The 20,704-nt window shown below is 36.3% G+C and overlaps 1 long non-coding RNA gene across 1 annotated transcript in view; it reads left to right on the plus strand.

Annotated features, from left to right (window-relative positions):
• The window catches only part of LOC136840105 (uncharacterized), a 183,571-nt gene that overhangs the window by 110,718 nt on the left and 52,149 nt on the right, over positions 1–20,704 (plus strand). The gene's annotated exons all lie outside the window — the stretch shown is intronic.

Raw genomic sequence — 20,704 nt, forward strand, 5'->3', positions numbered from 1 at the left:
GTTATTATAATATCAATTTACATCTGTACCCAGGAAAGTAAAGAGACTTATGGAGGCAACTTATCTTATGCTTAAGGTAACATTTAAAGGCTTCTAAAGGCTAAGTTTTTTCACTATAAAGTAATGGAAGCCTGCGAGATTCGCCAGACGTTTGTTTTCGGTTTGCCATTCTGACACTTTTCCTCGAGTTGTTGATGGAAAAAATCTACGGGACCCACAATCTACGTTTCACTTCTCGAATTGTGTCCCAACCTTTTTCTCCCAGACCCCGCTGCAAGTCGAGAAAATTATTAGTACTGTTATATTAAGATAGTTTAACCATACCACTGTAAGTCGAGAAAAGTGTATGACCAACTTGGCGGTTGGAAAAAGATCCAAAAAATCATAACTATTTTTAATACTATCTTAAATTATCTTGGACAAGAGAATCAAACTTACATAATTTATTGTCTGCTAAAGTGAATAACTTCAGTTTACTTAGACTAAATCTTGTGCCTTATCATAAAAAAATTAGAATCTTACTCTTATCCCACCCCCACGCCCCACCAAATTTTTGCCAGGCCCCACGTTTGGAATCGCTGTGACAATTATTCTTATTACTTAATGAATTAAGATTTCATTTATTTATTTTTCAAGCCTGATATGAAAGGTCAGATTTTATGTCTTCAAGTAGTCTTGTAACACGCGCGAGCCTCCTGCATCCCAAGTTATATGTCTGCAGAGGTCGGTAATCTTAGATATTTTCTTTTGCTCTGAAATATGGCTTATTGTGCTTTTCCTGATTTCTGCAGTTGTCTGTCTTATAAGAAGCAACTCTGCATTAAAAACCATTCTCGTTTTTAATAACAGGCATTCAAAGCTATTCTTGTTATATATGTAAAGTTATTATCTCACCTTTAGTTTACATTGCACTTTTCTAACTTATGTTCATATAGGCAGCCTTCTACGGAAGCCTGTTATTCATGACTTTTTGCTTTGTTTCATAATAATAATAATAATGTTTTTATTCTAATTCCTCCCTTCTAAAAAATAATCGTACACTAACCAGTTTTGGCCTTACATAAGTACAAGCAGCTTCTGCGAACATGACCACTTATGTACCTCCCTTTATGTCTACCTACCTGTTTATTTATGCACCCAGTCGTCTACTTAACCGTTCATCCTCGAAAGACTGGTAATGGCTGACATATTGATGGCAGTTGTTCGCTAAATTTCGTGTGTTGATCCCTTTTGGGATGGGGTGTCGGAGGAAACTTAGAAAAATCAAAACTACCTCCAATTTACACCAATAGAATTGGGGTGACCATTGCATCTATATTCTTGGGGGTGACCGCTTCATCTATATTCTTGCCTTTTGTTCTTCTAAATCAGGTGAATATGAACTTTACGAAGATAACTTCTTCAGCTACACAACGAATAATAAGAAAGATTTTCTCTGAGTTAGCAGGGGTTGCCATCTTTCCACCATTCTTAGGACACCGTTTTAACTAGGTACACACTTGCTTATCGGTCTTAACCTTATTAACTAAGTACACACTTGCTTATCGGTCTTAACCTTATTAATCCTTTGGTGCCGCGTTCTACTGAATCTGTCACAGGGCTCCTTGCCTCTAATCAGAAAGTTGTTTTTGCAGTATTAACATACAAATGAATGTGTATGTTGTGGGTATATTAAGCTCATGAATTTTTTGTATAATTTCACTAACCATATTGTAGTGGAATATATATATATATATATATATATATATATATATATATATATATATATATATATATATATATATATATATATATAGAGAGAGAGAGAGAGAGAAGCAATAGCCATGAAGGGAAAAAGTAAACACGTGGCTATTACCTTTATTTATACATTCATTACGTTCCATATCTTGTAATTCAGTTATATATATTTATATATATATATATATATATATATATATATATATATATATATATAATTTATATATTAATTTTTCAGGAAAAGAGGGCCACCAAACAAAAAAAAAACACATTACAAATCTAGTGGCTATAAAGTCTTCGGAATGTGATTTAATTTGAATTGTTCGTTGAAGTGTAGTGAAAATATATTTAGTTATAAAATTAGAGCCAAAACACTAAAGGTTTTAGTCTTCGTAGTTTCTGTCGTAAATGCATATTCACTAATGCACATTCATTCATAGGCACTGATCGATGGAGTTTAGTGGAAATACACATATTAAGAAAATCCAGTAAAAAATTTAGATAAAATGTTAGACATGCCTTACGTGATCCATCTGAACGTAATGAGAAAACGCCTTTCGACAGGAGATAAGTGCGCTTAAATGTGCAGATACGCTCAAATATTCGCCAGAAAAAGAAAGTTGAGAAAAAGAGAGAGAGGAGAGAGAGAGAGAGAGAGAGAGAGAGAGAGAGAGAGAGAGAGAGAGAGGTTGATTTGGGAGTCAGGGAATCATCTGCCTGACCCGGAGAAGATTAGAGAGAAAAAAGTAATATTACCAATATCTATTCACTGTGGTCAAATCACGTGCTTTCGAGTTCTCGCACGGATTAGCCATCGGCCAAGCGATTAAATTGAGAATTAGGGACCTAGGGAAAATAATCAGTGGCTGTATCCTCATCATGGTTATTTTATAACATTACGTCGAAGAATTTTATCGTTAAGAATTTTAATCGTGACATTCAAGGGTATGAGTTTTCGTTCTTTAGAGAAGAATAAGAAGAAGAGGAGGAGGAGGAGCATTAGTTAAAAGGAGAATTAGAAGAGAAGGAGAAGGAGGAGGAGGAGGAGCATTAGTTAAAAGAAGAAGAAGAAGAAGAGGAGGAGGAGGAGGGAAGAGAGTTAATTAAAGAAGAAGGAGAAGAAGAAGAGGGAGGAGCAGAAGGGAGAGGAGAGAATTAGAAGAAGAGAAGAAGAAGAGGAGGGGAGAATTAGTGTTAGAAGAAGAAGAAGAGGAGAAAGAGGAGGGGAAGGAGCAGTTGTTAAAAGAAGAAGAAGAAGAAGAGGAGGAGGAGGAGAATTAGTTAAAAGGAGAAAAAGAAGAGGGGGAGGGGAAGGAGGAGTTGTTAAAAGAAGAAGAAGAAGAGGCGGAAGAAGAAGGGAGGGTGAGGAGGAAGAGTTAAAAGAAGAAGAAGAAGGTAAGGGGAAAATAATAGAGGCCGAACAGGAGAAAGGGCAAGAACCGATCGCTGGAGTGGCACCTTTTGTACCCAAACGGTAGCCCGAAGTTTTATGGGAGTGAGTTTTTTCCCCTCCCACGATCATAAAGAACAGGAATATGACCCCTCGAGGGATTATTAAGAGAAAGAAAGAACGAAAGAAGAGCAAAAAGAGGGGAAAAACTGGACCTGCCAAGAACTGTCAAACAGCCAATAGTAATCCGATACTGGTACTGCCAACATAAAAAAAAAAAAAAGTTCTATTTTTCGGCAAATTCCAAACGTCTTTGGGAAAGTTGGGAGCAACATTGTTTACATTCTTCGGAGGAACGTTAAGTGAAAAGCATGTTATTAATTCGTTTCATGCACAAGTACAAGAGAACATGCTGGTCGTACAAGAGAACATGCTGGTCGCACTGCCGTTTATTACCTCTAATACATGTACCGTACTTAGAAAGTACCCATTTTTGTCAGGTTACTTGCAAATGGATGTGGCAAAGAAAAGTTTGGGGTCACTTTGTATACAGGTAGAATGGATATATAACAAAATAAATGGAAGAAGTCAATAAATAAAGGAGAGAAAAGGAGAACTGAAACTAAAGACTGTGGAAGGCCGTTTGTGCATAGGCAAAGGCGCAGCGTTAGGTTAAAGACTTCATAACCTTGAGCGTTTGTTGTTGGTCTTATATCGTATCGTTGATAAGCTTGCACTGAGCTTTCACGATACTTCCATCAGGTTGTTGGGTACTTTTCATTTAGCTTAAATTACGTTTTTATTAGATCTTTGTCGAATTGTGGCTTAAGTTATGCTTTAAGTTTCATCAAGACTTCGCTAGTTTGTCTTTAGTTCTACATCCTGCAGTTAAATTCTTTCTATAAAGACCTGAACAGCTAGAGAATATAAATGTTCGCATTTCTCCGATTTTTAATAAAAAAAAATTGAAAGGTACACTTGAAAGCAGGAGGCCTACTCCTCAGTTGTAAATAGTAAAGTCTGTAGTTCGTTTGATTAAGCTCCTTCATGATTACAACCCAGAATGACATGATATTCTTGTATTAAATTTCTGAATCTCATTTGGGACAATCTTTACACTTACCATAGTTGAGATTGTGGACTCCTGCTTTATCACTGAATAATGAAAAACGACTGTCCCAAAGACATGTAAGTTTTTAGGGATATTAACCATATCAGCGGTCTTCGGCCTAACGACCTTGCTCATAAAACACATCTATTCGTCAGGGCAATTCCCTATAGGGGAGTAACGCCTGCTGTGAGGCGCTCTGTACTCGATACCATAAGTCCTATGCAGCATCCATTCTTCCTTTCCTTAGCTGCTTTCTGTCTCGTACTTTGCTTCTTTTCTCTTTGGTCCCCCTACCCGTACCCATATCCCGAGGTGTCCAACGTCTTTAGCTTGACCTTCCGCCATTTTCGACCTTTCTGTAATAGATATACAGAATATAGAATTTAGGCCAAAGGCCGAGCGGTGGAAACTATGAGGTCATTCAGCGCTGAAACGGAAATTGTAGCAAAAAGGACTAAAAGGTGTAACAGGAGGAAAACCTCGAAGATTCACTATGAATCAATCGTTAGGAGAGGGTGGAGAGTAAGATGGAAGGAAGAGAATATGAACAGAGGTACAGTAAAAGGAATGAAAGGGGCTGCAGTTAGGGGCCGAAGATACGCTGCAAAGAACCTTAAGTAATGCCTACAGTGACGTCACTGCATATTCAAGGCTTTATTCAGCCAAGATCCCGCCACAAAGAGTTACAGCAAGTCAACAGAGCAGGGTGAAATGGAAACGTCAAAAGTAAACAAATACAACACAAACAACAGAAAGAAAACAACCATTCGCTAACAACAAACATAATGCAGCTAAACACTCAAACGGGTTATTAAGATAAATGCCAATTTACAACACTCATTCAGGAGTAAATCTTGCTGGCGATCCCTGCTTAGGCTAGAAATGGGATTCAGGGATCTCGATCATCTAATTTTATACTGATGATAATTCGTCCCGGCAGTAAATGAACAGCATAGCCCAACGGAGCTAGTTTTTTTTTTTTTTTTTTTTTTTTTTATGAAAAGGTGTCTACCTAAGATCCTCATGACATTGATTGTGAGAATGATGCTTTCACCTCTCAAGTAATATCGAATAGATTTTGCACAGCGCAGTTTCTGTGAAATAATACCAGAAATGTGACCATAATAATACTGCACCTAGAATTGACTAATCCACATCTGATAGCTTACGGTTACTCATAATTGACCGCGTGTTAACCCATTTGAACTTTAAGTTGTGTGGATTTTTTTTATGACGGTGACAGTTTTCCCTTTTTTATTTTAAAGTACCTTTTAGGAGAGACAGGTTATCTTTTTGGTAACCCATCCAGCCACAAATTACACACACACACACACACACACACACACTGCGTTAACTTCGTTAATGTAACAACAATGGTATAGTCAATGTATTACTGTTGTGTAGTTTTATAAATTATATATATATATATATATATATATATATATATATATATATATATGTGTGTGTGTATATGTATACTATATATATGTGTATATATGTATATGTATGTACTGTATACTGTATATATGTATATATGTATATTATATATATATATTGTTTATATATGTATGTGTATATATATATCGTATATATTTACACACATATATATATTGCCTATGTATATATATATGTATATATATATATATATATTTACACACACAATGCTATATATATATATATATATATAATTGTAAATCCGCAAGCAGTCTGTCCGCCATGAAACCTACACGAGTCAGGAACCCCAAATACGTAGAAGAAGAAGAAGGACCCGCCCTTCAATTGTCTGATCGAAAATCACAGTGATCATCCTTTATATTCTCCGACGGGGAGGCCGGAGGCCCGATTAATAATCCGCGTTGACAGAGGAGCTTGTGAAGTCGTAGTTTACAGGACGTCGAAATTATAAAGAATCGTGAATGGCCTTAGTATTCTCATTCACAGAAATTGATCAGGGGAGGGGTGGTGCTCTTGGGAAAGAGAGGGATATACCGGGGAGGGGGGTAGGGGGTGAAGGGGGAGGTGTTAACTGCTGTGGACGTGTGAGAGGGACACTTGAAGCAGAGATGAAGAAAAGTGTGAGGAAAGGAGACGGCGCTACGAAAATCTTACGATAGTAAAAGGAATGATTTAGAAAGTGAAGATATTTTAAAAAGTAAAACGTGAAGGGAGAGACGGAAGAAGAGAGATGATCATTGTAAACTAGTGTTAAAGGAGATGGATATAAAATATATATATATATATATATATATATATATATATATATATTTTTATATATATATATTTTTATATATATATATATATATATATTTTTATATTTTTATATATATATATATATATATATATATATATATATATACTGTATATATATGTATATTTTATATATAAAAGAGAAGGCACACAAAAGTCAAAGAAAGAGACATAGAAAATGGAACTGACAATAGAGGGCGAGAAGTAATGAAAGTCCTGGAAAATTAATAAATATAGTAAATAGATGAATAGAGAGAGAGAGAGAGAGAGAGAGAGAGAGAGAGAGAGAGCTAGAGAGAAGACGAGAGAGAGAGAGAAACTATAAGACGGTTACTTTGAGAAACATATAAAAGACGGTTATTTTATATGTATGTTATATATACATACTATAAATTATTTATATATGTATATGTTATATATATGTATATATAAAGTATATTATATATATATATATATATATATATATATATATATATATATATATATATATATATATATATATATATATATATATATATATCTTAATATGAACCGACAACAAAATTTAGGACAAAATAGGGAAATTCAAACGATTATTTCCCTGAAGAAGAACTGCAAACTTCGTGTCATAAGAGGTCACTGATAGTCAGATCAGATGCTTCAAAGCAAATTACTTTTGAACACTGACCTCGATGAGTGGCTGAACCTTCCTTTGTTTCTGGGATTTCAATATTTACTTGGGTCGAGGTCGTGCTGATATCATTTCTTGGGTCTTGTTTAAAGCTTTCATTGGGGTTTCTTTTAATATTTTCTTGTTTTGTCTTGTGTAAATATTTTTTGGGATATTTAAATTTTTTATTGAGTCTTGTTCAGATTTATTCTCTCTGGTTTTTGTAAGTCGTTTCCTCGATCCCGTATGAAAGTGTTTTTAGGGTCCTTCTTCAGACGTTTTCTTACGTCGAGTTTAAATCTTTTTCTTGTTCCCGTCTAAATAGCTTCTTGGGTCGTTTTTTCAATTTTTTTCTGAATTCCTGTGAAAATAATTTCTTGGAACGTGTTTGATATTTTTATTTTTATTAGGTAGTGCTTGAAGCATTTTTTTGTGGGGGGGCGGTCGTGTTTGTGTCTTTTCTTTGGGTCGTATTTAAATCTTTTCTCGAGTTGAGCTTGAATGATTTCACAATTCTTTTTAAATGTTCTCTTAGCTCATGTTTAAATGTTTTTCTTTGGATCTTGTTTATATCTTTCTTCGGTCATAACTGGAATCCTCACCGTGGAACCAAGGGGACAGGAAAGCATGAAAGTTGTCTGGAGAGAGAGAGAGAGAGAGAGAGAGAGAGAGAGAGAGAGAGAGAGAGAGAGAGAGAGAGAGTGGATGAATAGAAATGTTCTCAGCCATTTCTCCTGCATAGATAAAACATGGAAAAAGGCAGTGAAACGATCTTTATTGAAAATTTCCATCAATTTTAAGGTTAAATTTACGTTAAATAGAACTTTTTAGTTTTTGTGGAGCTGAATATTTCGTTTTGGTTTTTCCTTGTATCTCAATAGTTTTCTCATATTTCTTAAAATTACCTCGATTTTAATTTGCTTGATTGCACATTGAAATTCGTTTCGAACCTGCAATTGAACTCGAGTAAAATACAAGTCACTTCGGTCTCTTCAAAAGTAGAAGTAAAACAGATAAATTGTCACCTGATGGTTCACCTCTCGCATCCATATCTGTGTAACACCTTGTGCCATCTGGTGACTTACATATCCAACTTTATTCAGGTACTTCTCTGTACCTGGTCCTTCCTGTCAGCTTCTTTTTAATTTTCTTTTTTTCTTTTGTATTCTAGAGCGTTCTCTATAAGACATTTGTTCATACAGTCTCTTTCTTTATAGTTGTTCTTATTATTTTGTGTTACTGTTTCTGTTCTTAATAATTACACTGACTTACATGAGAGCCATTTTTCTTGTTGCTGTTGTTAAGGTATGGTTGTTGTTCGTGTTGATTGGCTTGTTGTTGAACAGTCAGAATTCGTTGACGTTGTATCGTTATGTTTTTAGCTATATTTTGCATCGTTGTTCCTGATGATGTTGTTGTTATCGTCCTTTGGTGTTTATATTGTCGTCCTAATGTTGTTGTTATTATCATCCTTTGATGTTGATATTGTTGACTTTATGTTGTTGTTATGATCCTTTGGTGTTGATATTGTTTTGCCTAATGTTATTGTTTTTATCATCCTTTGGTGTTGATATTGTTTATGTTGTTGTTATGATTCTCCGGTGCTGATATTGTTTTGACTAATGTTGCTGTTATTATGATCCTTTGGTGTTGAAATTGTTTGCTTAATGTTGATGTTATTATCACCCTTTGGTGTTGATATTGTTTTGCCTACTGTTGTTGTCATTATCCTTTGGTGTTGATATTGTTTTGCCTAATGTGGTTATTATCCTTTGGTGATGATATTGTTGACCTAATGTTTTTGTTATCCTTTGGTGTTGATATTGTTGGCCTAATGTTGTTATTATCCTCCTTCGTTGGTGATGATATTGTTGTCCTAATGTTGTTAATATCCTCCTTCATTGGTGATGATATTGTTGGCCAAATGCTGTTATTATTATCCTTTGGTGTTGAAATTGTTACCCAAATGCCGTTATTATCATCCTTTGGTACTAAAATTGTTAGCCAGATGGTGTTATTATCATCCTTTGTGCTGAAATTGTTACCCAAATGCTGCTATTATCATCCTTTGATGTTGACAATGCTGACATTTTCCAGAGTAATTCAAAATTCTTAAAAAAATTAATGGAATTTTGTTCTCAGCAATAACGGAAAGCGTGTGTTCACGAAGAATTATTTAGATTTTGAGGGCGAACTTTATCTGTTCCCAAGTTTAATTTATTCTCTGTAGGTTAGGTTAGGTTCGAGTGCTGAATTGGCAAATACCTCCAATAAGCACTGAGAATGCGCTGTGCGTTCAAAGCTGTCCATTGAATTACTCGGATGTTAAACGGGCGTTGCAGTATCAGGGGTCACGATTTGTATCATGAGGAGAGAGAGTATATATATATATATATATATATATATATATATATATATATATACATATATATATTATACATATGTGTTTGTCAGTGATGTGATGTGTGTATATATATATATATTATATATATATATATATATATATATATATATATATATATATATATATATATATACATATATACATATATATATATATGTTGGGTGTCAGTGATTATATATATATATATATATATATATATATATATATATATATATATATATATATAGTATAGATAAATAGATAGATAGATATGTATGCATGTACTGTATATATGTTTGCATGTATGAATGTGTATTAAGAAATCACTTTGGAAAGATGATTGTGTCTTGTATCATTCCCAGTTGAATGTTTCCTAAAGAACGAGGAATATTCAGCAAAAATCCCTAATTCTGCGTATGATCAAAACTGTATTTTGAGAAAATTCAAGTTAAAAGACTAAAATCAAAATTCAGTCTTAGCTCATACATATAAGTATGGTTTTTGTTGAATATTTCTCATCACAGATTATTGCACCATGAATAATATAAAATACACATATATACAATCCTATGTGTGTATATATATATATATATATATATATATATATATATATATATATATATATATATATATATATATATATATATATATATATATATATATATCATTTATCATTTTTCATATAATGTGCACATGTCAGGAGCGGTATTGACATTTACGAGAATATGACCAAACATGGTTTCTAGCACCTTTCAGTTATTCCCTGCCTATTGCGAAAAAGTAGAAAGTTCCGCATGACGGAAATTGTGCAACTGAGCCTCATGGCGATAGCGGAACAGTATCAGCTATTAACTTAAAGACGTAATAAGAGAAAATAACACAGCTGTTTACAGAGTCTCTGCAAAATAAACAAGAAAAGAAGGAGATACTGAGATGGATAAAAAAGCGATCCTCAGATATTCTCACGTCAAGTGAAAAGTGAAAATACAGGGATGGCCAAGAAAAATATAAGGAGATTCTCAAGTAACAAAACAAAAAAAAAAACACTAAAATAAATAAGAGAACGGTCTTATATATGGAAAGTCTGAAAACAGTAATTTTTCTAATAACAAATGTAACAAAATACCTTGAACAAATGTAACCTTTTAAGAGGACTTATAAGTACTGCGTCTGTTCATACTTCGTTCAGTAAACAAATGGGCCTGCCCCTCTGTTTTCCCCTCTCCATTCCTTATCCGAAATTGACATTCCCCACTCACTCGGCCGGATGACTGGAGTTCTTCAGTCCGCATGAGCTATAATCGACAGTTCCTCAGACATATCTTCTCTTTTCTTTTAAATTCGACCAAGAGATTATTGTATACAACAATAGTTCACTCACGCCGTCAAAAAAAAAAAGGCAGTAAAACAAGTGTGAGTTGTTGAGACGGCGAGTCCCGACCCTGGGGACTATACGTACCGTCACAAGCTTAGATCAAGTGGACTGTGGTGAGAGAACCTAACCCTAGGATGGATGATAGCAAGCCCAAACTTGATAATTATTAACTGTAAGAAATCGTTAAATAATCATTGCTACACGAGAATACTTGGTTTTGTTTTGTCACCCTACAAGTGACATATCTATTTCACCTCCTAATAATGCTTTTGTTAATAATTTCACTATCTGCCTTTCTTTAACATTAACTTCTCATCCATCTCTGTTGATAACATTCCGTCCGTCACCCCTGATCTTGATAGCTTAACAGAACGGGGATTCTGACAAGCACAATTCAGTATCTACATGACACTTCCGCCATGTTTCTGTAGTCGCCTCTTTTATCCAATCCTTCAATTATACAGATTCTTTTTTATGAAAGGGGAACTGAGTTATTTTCATCTGTCAATATTTCTAGTGTTCATATTGCTTTAAAGCTGTCCAGATTGCTGCAGATGCCTCCAGAGTATTGCATGTACCTTTTAGACGCTTAAGTTCTCTTTCCTCTTTCTGGGTCCCAGTTATTGGAAATGTTATATCTGTTTTTTTTTTTTTTTTTGTCTTCTACCTTTTACTCTCCTCTTCGATATGAATAAATCTGAGGCAGTTCTATAAGACCATTATCGCTGGTCTTACCTCTTCCTGTCTGCAGCAAGCTGCCTCTCCTCTCTCTCTCTCTCTCTCTCTCTCTCTCTCTCTCTCTCTCTCTCTCTCTAGGAGTCATGCCTATCATAGTTCCATTGAGCGAAGGTGGTTTGTTATCCTCCTCCCAGATAGTGCGTAATACCTGTCAGGCCACCTTCTTTCACATTTACTCTGTGGAAGTTGGTAAAACTTACTGCGTGGTTCAGTGACTGTCTTTTCCTGTGATACCATCTTTGGAAATCTCCCAATGCTTTTGTGCTTCCTGACTCTGATAATCTTTTTTTCCTTTGAAAGGTAGGTTTGTCCTTCCTTTCATGGGCAAGCTCCAACCCTCTTCCTTCCGTTTTCTTTTTCCTGAGTCCTTTAAGTCTCAGCTAGAACAGGAAAAGTTAAATATACCTTAGTTTTACCAGACCATTGAGCTGATTAACAGCTCTCTTAGTGCTGGCCCGAAGGATTAGACTTATTTTACATGGCTAAGAACCAATTGGTTACTTAGCAACGGGACCTACAGCTTATTGTGAAATCCGAACCACATTATAGCGAGAAATGAATTTCTATCACCAGAAATAAATTCATCTAATTCTTCATTAGCCTCCGAGACCTCGAACCGGGCCTAGCGAGTGCTAGCCTACAACCTCTACCGGGACTTTCCAACGAGGAACTAGCTAGAACAGGACATTTGGCTTGTCGTCCTGTTAGCCTTTCATATATATATATATATATATATATATATATATATATATATATATATATATATATATATATATATATATTTATTTGGTCCTGTTAGCCTTTCCTCTTAGCTCTCTCTCTCTCTCTCTCTCTCTCTCTCTCTCTCTCTCTCTCTCTCTCTATCTATATATATATATATATATATATATATATATATATATATATATATATATATATATATATATATAAAGAGAAGAGCAGAGAGAGGTCATCACACACATGATATATATATGTGTGTTTTGTGTATATATTCTCAAAAGTGAAAATTCCATTATTTATTTCTTTTTATACAATATCTCTCTAATTTCCAATGAAGTGGGAACATGGGATAATGCTTGTGAACATCCCACCGTTATTTAATCCTGCAGGATATCAGTATTAGGATGTTTGCAAATATGATAAACGTCCTTGAAGGAGCTTCTCTCTTTTTAAGGAAGCTGCTAAGACAAAGGTGTTAGGTGGCGCCAGCAAGCTTAGAGAAGAGGCTGGCTTTACTGTGGATGCTTTTCTTGTTTCACGGTTCTTCTACTTCTTCTTCTTCTTCCTCTTCTTCTTCTTCTTCTTCTTCTTCTTCTTCTTCTTCTTCTTCTTCTATGTTCATCTGCTCTGATTTTTCTTTTGTCTTTCTGATTCTGCAGGTAAGAGAATACTTTGTTATCAAATTTCATATAACCTCGACGAGGTTAACTTTACTGTGGACGCTTGTCCTGTTTCGTGGCTCTTCTTCCTCTTCTTCTTCTTCTTCTTCTTCTTCTTCTTCTTCTTCTTCTTCTTCTTCTTCTTCTTCTTCTTCTTCTTCATCTTCTTCTTCTTCTTCTGCTCGATTTTTCTTCTTCTTCTTTTGTTTTTCTGTCTGCAGGTAAGAGAATGCTTTGCTAACACATTTCATTTAACATCGACAAAACAAATTATTTTTATCTTCGTTTGGCAGTACCTCCCCCCCTGATCATTTGGCTGTCAGTAGAGATTTTGCTTTGCTTCCTTTCCACTAGATGCAAAGACTTAAGCAGTTTTCTTATCTGCTCAACGGAGTCAAGCGTCATTGTTGCGGTTATAAGTAAGCAAGAGCTCCAGTCTAATTATCCTTGCGGCAGGCGGAAAAAATTAATGCTCTTTTCGGATATGTTAAAGAGGAAAAGCAAATAAACAAAAGAGCAAAGTGATGGATAAAGTTAACTAATCAGGCTTTATATTCTTGACAAAGATACTTACGGATGAACAGAGGAAATGTTTATGGCGTCTGATCCCGAAGAGAGAAGAGGAAAAAACAAATGAAGACAAAGAGCAGGCTGAAGAGAGAAGAGGAAAAAGCAAATGAAGACAAAGAGCAGGCTGAAGAGAGAAGAGGAAAAAGCAAATGAAGACAAAGAGCAGGCTGAAGAGAGAAGAGGAAAAAGCAAATGAAGACAAAGAGTAGGCTGAAGAGAGAAGAGGAAAAAGCAAATGAAGACAAAGCAGGCTGAAGAGAGAAGAGGTAGAAACAAGACAAAGAGTAAAGAGAGAAGAGAGACAAAGCTGAAGAGAGAAGAAGAAATGAAGACAAAAAGCAAATGAAGACACAAAGAGCAGGCTGAAGAGAGAAGAGGAAAAAAAAGCAAATGAAGAAAAGCAAAATGAAGACAAAAGAGCAGAGTAGGCAAAGAGCAGAGGAAGAGAGAGAGGAAAAAGCAAATGAAGACAAAGAGAGTTGGCTGAGAGAGAGAAGAAAAAAATGCAAAGAGCAGGCTGAAGAGAGAAAAAACAAAAAGACAAAGAGAGGCTGAGGAAGAGAAGAAGAGAAAAAGCAAATGAAGACAAAGAGCAGGCTGAAGAGAGAAGAGGAAAGCAAAAAAAACAAAGTGAAGACAAAGAAGTTGGCTGAGGAGAGAAGAGGAAAAAGCAAATGAAGACAAATGAAGAAAGAGAAGAGGAAAGGAAAAAGCAAATGAAGACAAAGAGAAGAGGAAAAAAAAGCAAATGAAGACAAAAGCAGGCTGAAGAGAGCAGAAATGAAAAAAGAGGAAAAAGCAAATGAAGACAAAGTAGGCTGAGGAGAGAAGAGGAAAGCAAAATGAAGACAAGAGAAGAGAAAAAAAAACAAATGAAGACAAAAAGCAGGCTGAAGAGAGAGAAGCAAATGAAAAAAGCAAATGAAGACAAATGAAGACAAAGAAGGCTGAAGAGAGAAGATGAAAAAATGAAGAGACAAATAAAGACAAATGAGCAGGCTGAAGAGAGAAGAAAAAAGTAAACAATAAAAGAGGGCTGAGAAAGAGGAAAAAGCAAAAGACAAAGAGAAGACAAAGAAGACAAAAAGGCTGAAGAGAGAAAGAGGAAAAGCAAAAACAAAGAGCAGGCTGAAGACAAATGAAGACAAAGCAGGCTGAAGAGAGAAGAGGAAAAAGCAAATGAAGACAAGAGTTGGCTGAAGAGCAGGCTGAAGAGAAAAGGAAAAAGCAAATGAAGACAAAGAGTAAGGCAAATGAAGACAAAGAGAGGCTGAAGAGAGAAAAAAAAGCAAATGAAGACAAAGAGTTGGCTGAGGAGAGAGAAAAAACAAATGAAGACAAAGAGTAGGAAAAGGAAAAAGCAAATGCAAAGAGAGTTGAGGAGACAAAAAAAACAAATGAAGCTGAAGAGAGAAGAGGAAAAAGCAAATGAAAGAGAGAAGAAAGAAGAGAGAGGAGAAAGAAAAGCAAATGGACAAAGAGTAGGCTGAAGAGAAGAAGAAAAGCAAATGAAAAGAGCAAGATGGAGAGACAAAGAGTAGGCTGAAGAGAGAAGAGGAAAAGCAAATGAAGACAAAGAGCAGGCTGAAGAGAGAAGGAGGAAAAAGCAAAATGAAGACAAAGAGTAGGCTGAAGAGAGAAGAGGAAAAGAAGAGGAAAAAGCAAATGTGACAAAAGAGGCTGAAGAGAGCAGGCTGAAGACAAGAGAAAGAGGAAAAAAGCAAATGAAGACAAAGAGTAGGCTGAGGAGAGAAGAGGAAAAGCAAATGAACAAAGACAAATGAAGACAAAGAGTTGGCTGAGGGGAGAGAGGAAAAAATGAAGACAAAGAGTTGGCTGATGAAAGAAGCAAATGAAGACAAAGAGTAGGCTGAAGAGAGAAAAAGTAAATGAAAAAGCAAATGAAGGAAAAAAGCAATGAAGACAAAGAGTAGGCTGAGGAGAGAAGAGGAAAAAGCAAATGAAGACAAAGAGTTGGCTGAGGAGAGAAGAGGAAAAAGCAAATGAAGACAAAGAGTTGGCTGAGGAGAGAAGAGGAAAAGCAGGGGAAGAGGAAAAAGCAAATGAAGACAAAGAGTTGCTGAAGACAAAGAGAGAAGAAGAGTAAAGCAAATGAAGACAAAGAGTTGGCTGAGGGGAGAAGAGGAAAGCTGAAGACAAAGATAGAAGAGAGAGAGAAGGAGAAAGCAAATGAAGACAAAGAGTTGGCTGAGGAAGAGAGGAAAAAACAGAAGACAAAGAGTAAGAGAAGAGGAAAAGCAAATGAAGACAAAGAGCTGAGGAGAAGAGGAGAAAAACAAGTGAAGACAAAGAGAAGAGGAGAAAAGCAAATGAAGACAAAGAGTAGGCTGAAGAGAGAAAAAGTAAATGAAGAAGAGTTGGCTGAAGAGAGAAGAGAAAGCAAATGAAGACAAAGAGGCTGAGGAGAAAGAGGAAAAGCAAAATGAAGACAAAGAGCTGAAGAGAGAAGAGGAAAAGCAAATGAAGACAAAGAGTTGAAGACAAAGAGTGGAAGAGAGAAGAAGAGAAATGAAGACAAAGTAGGCTGGAAAATGAAGACAAATGAAGACAAAGAGTAGTGAAGAGAGAAGAGGTAAAAACTGAGGAGAGAAGAGAGAAAAAAAGCAAAATGAAGACAAAGAGTTGGCTGAGGAGAGAAGAGGAAAAAGCAAATGAAGACAAAGAGTTGGGAAAAGCTGAGGAGAGAAAGAGGTAAAAAGCAAATGAAGACAAAGAGACAAAGGCAGGCTGAAGAGAGAAAAAAGAGGAAAAAGCTGAGGAGATGAAGACAAAGAGTTGGCTGAAGAGAAGGAAAAAGAAATGAAGACAAAGAGTTGGCTGAAAGAAGAGAAAAAGCAAATGAAGACAAAGAGCAGGCCGAAAGAGAAGAAAAAAGCAAATGAAGACAAAAAGAGAGAGAGGTAAAAGCAAATGAAGACAAAGAGTAGGCTGAAGAGAGAAGAGGAGAAAGCAAATGAAGACAAAGATCAGGCCACACCACCGCAAGAGAGGATAACCTCATTTATAGCAAGTATGGGAGGGAGCTGTAGAAAGCAGCGTTTTTTACAAGTCATTGTTGAGACCTTCCTTAGGCCTGACGTACATATTCCATCAATTTTTAGTTAAGGTTCTTCGCAGCTTGCCTTCGTCCCCTAGCTGCAACCCCTTTCGTTCCTTTTACTGTACCTCCTTTCCTATTCTCTTTCTACCATCTTACTTTCCACCCTCTCCTAACATTTGATTCGTAGTGCAGCTGCGAGGTTTTCCTCCTGTTACACCTTCCAAACCCTTTACTGTCAATTTCCGTTTCAGCACTGAATGACTTTACAGGTCCCAGTGCTTGGCCTTTGGCCTAAATTCCATATTCAGTTCAATAAAAAAGGGTTTTAGCTAACTGGCTGATGCTTAATCTAATACTATTTCAAATGCTGAAAATGACGTCATCAGTATTAAATCTTGAAACCATTATTGAATGAGCATCTCGCCACCTCTACTAGAGCTGCCAGCTTTCGATCACTATATAGCAACAGCCGAATGACCTACAGGTGGGTTCCTTCCATGGCGAGTCCAGAAGACGAAAACAGTCTTCCTCTACATCGGAAAGATAACTGGTCGGTATCTGTTAACTGTCGCCACAACAACCATGACCATCTACCCCCAAAAATATGATGAGCTTATGACAAGGAATGCGAAGGAAGGGCTTGTTTTCTCTCAATCTCCTGCCCACAAACGATGACGATTTAGCAAGTCATCCTCGAAAGACCTCTCCCTATTCCTCCTCCTCCTCCTCCTCCTCCCCATCTTCCAGGTTAGTGTCATGATAAGCTGCGTCGGCGCTTTCCAGTTTTGGGGGTGGAAGGGGGGCGCAAGTTTGATAACTCACTCGCTCCGGCTGGTTTGCTGAATGCGCGTCCGTCTCCCATCTGACATGTCTGGAAATTTCTCGGATTCTTCTTCTTCTTCTTCTTCTTGAAGTTCTCTTACAAGAGAGTCCTTAGGGTCTTTGCTATTATCACCAGTGAAAGATTGACTGTAGTGCAATTTTCTCCTGAAATGATTACTTAGACTTTCATTTACAGTCTTTTTTGCAATGTGTTCATATCCCACAGTTTTCGATGGTTCGACCATAAAACTTAAGGTCTTATTTGGGAAAATGATTTTAGTCAGTGTTTCTCCGTTGGTGAAGACAAACATTTTCACGCTGACTTCATACTTCACAGTGATCTCACTACTTCTAAAATACAAGTATATAATGCAGAATATTATAATACAGATTTTCCGATTTGTATTCATTTTCTGTAAGTATATGGCATACTTTTTGACAATGAGAATGAAGAGAAAACACCGAACTTAAAATCATCTTTTCCACCCAAACCTGACCGAGAACAGATTCCAAGAGTCATTCACGTCCGGAGGAATTTTAATCACCTGTTCCATCAATCATGGCAGTAAATCATCTCTCGTTCGGTCGTCTAATCAATCAGGATCAATCAGCAATAATCGTCTCAACTGGATAAGTACCATATTCAAAATTCTTCGCCTCCTCCTCTTGTATTTCTTCGTCTCGAGGAGAGAGAGAGAGAGAGAGAGAGAGAGAGAGAGAGAGATTTTCAATGTTTATGGGTAAGCTATATACGGTTCCTTAACCCTATATTATCGTATTGAGAAGCATTACGATATTTTCGTCGGCGAAAAAGACCGTCCAAAATATTTGGCTCTCTGTTATGGCAGCTGTCTGTCCATGTAGGTCCTCTTTTTTTTTTTTTTTTTCCCTCGTAAACGTATGGAATGTTCTCACACAGAGCCATGGAACGCCAGTCTCTGCGCGTTGTGACCCTTTTGTTTACATTAGTGAATTTGTAGCAGGGTATAAATCATCACCTGACAGAAAATAAAGTGGCAAATTAAGAAGAATGTCTCCCAAATTACTCTATATTTTACCATCTACTGATTTCGACTTTTGAAAAGATAAAGCAGTGGATGAAAGTGACAGATTTTCTCGAACTCGAAACAACACTTAAGGGTACTTGTAGGTGAAGGCATTTCAATTCATTTTCATGTTATAAAATAAGAGTAAGACTTCTTTCCTAAACACTCACTGAATATAATTTCTGCTTTGCTTCCTAAGATCTTTACAAGATTCACTCCTTGATCGCCTGTCTTAAAGACCAGTACATGGACTAAGCCGTACGTTGGTAGGACTTTTTTCAGTTGGTGGTAGGAGTAGATTCATCCTGCTTAGTATTAGCACCGGCCCTTGCCCAAAGGCGTCCATTAAGTATGGTAAGGTGTTGAAGGGGATGTCTGGTGTGGACCTCTTGACTTCAACCAGGCAACAGACGAATTTTGTTTGAATGCTCATTAAATATCAGATCTGTTCTCCCTTGAAATCCTTTAAAGAAGTATTCCTTTAGGGTATGCTGTAACAGCAGCAAATGGACCCAGTTGGGAATGTTTTTAACAAAAATTTCATTCTGTAAAAGAAGTATTCCTTTAGTGTATGCTGTAGCACCAGCAAATGGACCCGGTTAGGAGTTTGTTTTTGCTATATATTTCATTCTGTTTCGGACCGAGTGTCCGACAAGGCCTAGTTAGAAAGTTGGAGCAGTAACGGGATTTATGAAGTCGTTTCGGCCTGCTGGAACGCTGATAGTAGCAAAGGGCTCGATAGTAAACTATGGAACTTAGACGGGAGAACTCGAGTGCACTGGGAAAAGAAGGGCGATACGATCTAGCTTTTGGTAATGGAGAGTTTATCTTGTTATAGAAAGAAGTGATTTAGTTCTGAAGATATAAGAACTGAATCTGATCCTCATTGTTCAAATTCTGAACGAGAGACGAATACAGCAACAGTTTTCGTCATTTCCTTTATCGTTGTAGTACTGGGGATAGGAGAAAAAAAAATATTAGAGAACTGCTGTCGTCAGTAATAGATGTTAGTGCCCAAAAAGCATATTTATTTATTTCTATTCGAAACATTTTAAAACATTTCAGAGTAGGAAATATCTGTTTATGTGAATACAAGAAAATTATTTCTGTAGGTGGATTCTTAAATAACCCATTTATGTACATGTATTCTAATTTTGATTGATTAATCCAATTATCATTCTTGAACAATTCTAGAGGAAGTTTTATTTTCTTGATGTATTCGTAAAACATTAGTTTCTGCAAATATGTTAAAATGCTTTTTTTTTATGTTCTGATGAGGCATTCTTAAGAAAGTCAAATTCAATCAACTTATCTTAAAAATCAGGGCATCTGTTTTCCCTCATGGGTCATGACCCAAAAAATAGATATAAACATCACTGTTTAAATAATAACATCTTACAATCATAATAACGGCTAGTTGGATGAGGGGATGTTAGAAGTATTGGAAGAAATAAAAGGATACAGAAGAAATATTAAGCTATTTAAGAGTCAGATATGCCAAGGTGAGAATCCTGCAGGCTTGTTTATGAGAGCCTTCATGCCAGTCTACTTCATTATTTAGTGGCTTTACAATTGCGAATTATTAATTTTTTTTCTTTCACTCTTCTCCAACCTTGTTCTCTCACCGTCTTCCGTCATTTAATTCCATGTGGAGTCTTTACCGCTGCTAGCTTGTTTTTCATATTTTCTACTTCCAGTTCTACGTCAGTTCTACGTTTCATTTCGTAAAATTCACTTCTTTTTCATCATTTTTAGTTTTCTGTCAAAGAAAACTGTTGTGCCGGCTTTGTCTGTCCGTCCACACTTCTTCTGTCCGCCCTCAGATCTTAAAAACTACAGAGGCTAGAGGGCTGCAAATTGGTATGTTGATCATCCACCCTCCAATCATCAAATATACCAAATTGCAGCCCTGTAGCCTCGGTAGTTTTTATTTTATTTAAGGTTAAAGTTAGCCATAATCTTGCTTATGGCAACGATATAAGCCAGGCCACCACCGGGCCGTGGTTAAAGATTCATGGGCCGCGGCTCATACAGCATTATACTGAGACCACCGAAAGATAGATCTGTTTTCGGTGGCATTGATTATACGATGTACAGAAAACTCGATTGCGCCGAAGAAACTTCGGCGCATTTTTTTACCTGTTCCTTGTTGCATTCATTCTTTTTAGTACGTTTTCTTATATTCCCTTCCTACTT

The sequence above is a fragment of the Macrobrachium rosenbergii genome, chromosome 7 (genome assembly GCF_040412425.1).
Source record: "Macrobrachium rosenbergii isolate ZJJX-2024 chromosome 7, ASM4041242v1, whole genome shotgun sequence".
NCBI classification, from domain to species: Eukaryota; Metazoa; Arthropoda; class Malacostraca; order Decapoda; family Palaemonidae; genus Macrobrachium; species Macrobrachium rosenbergii.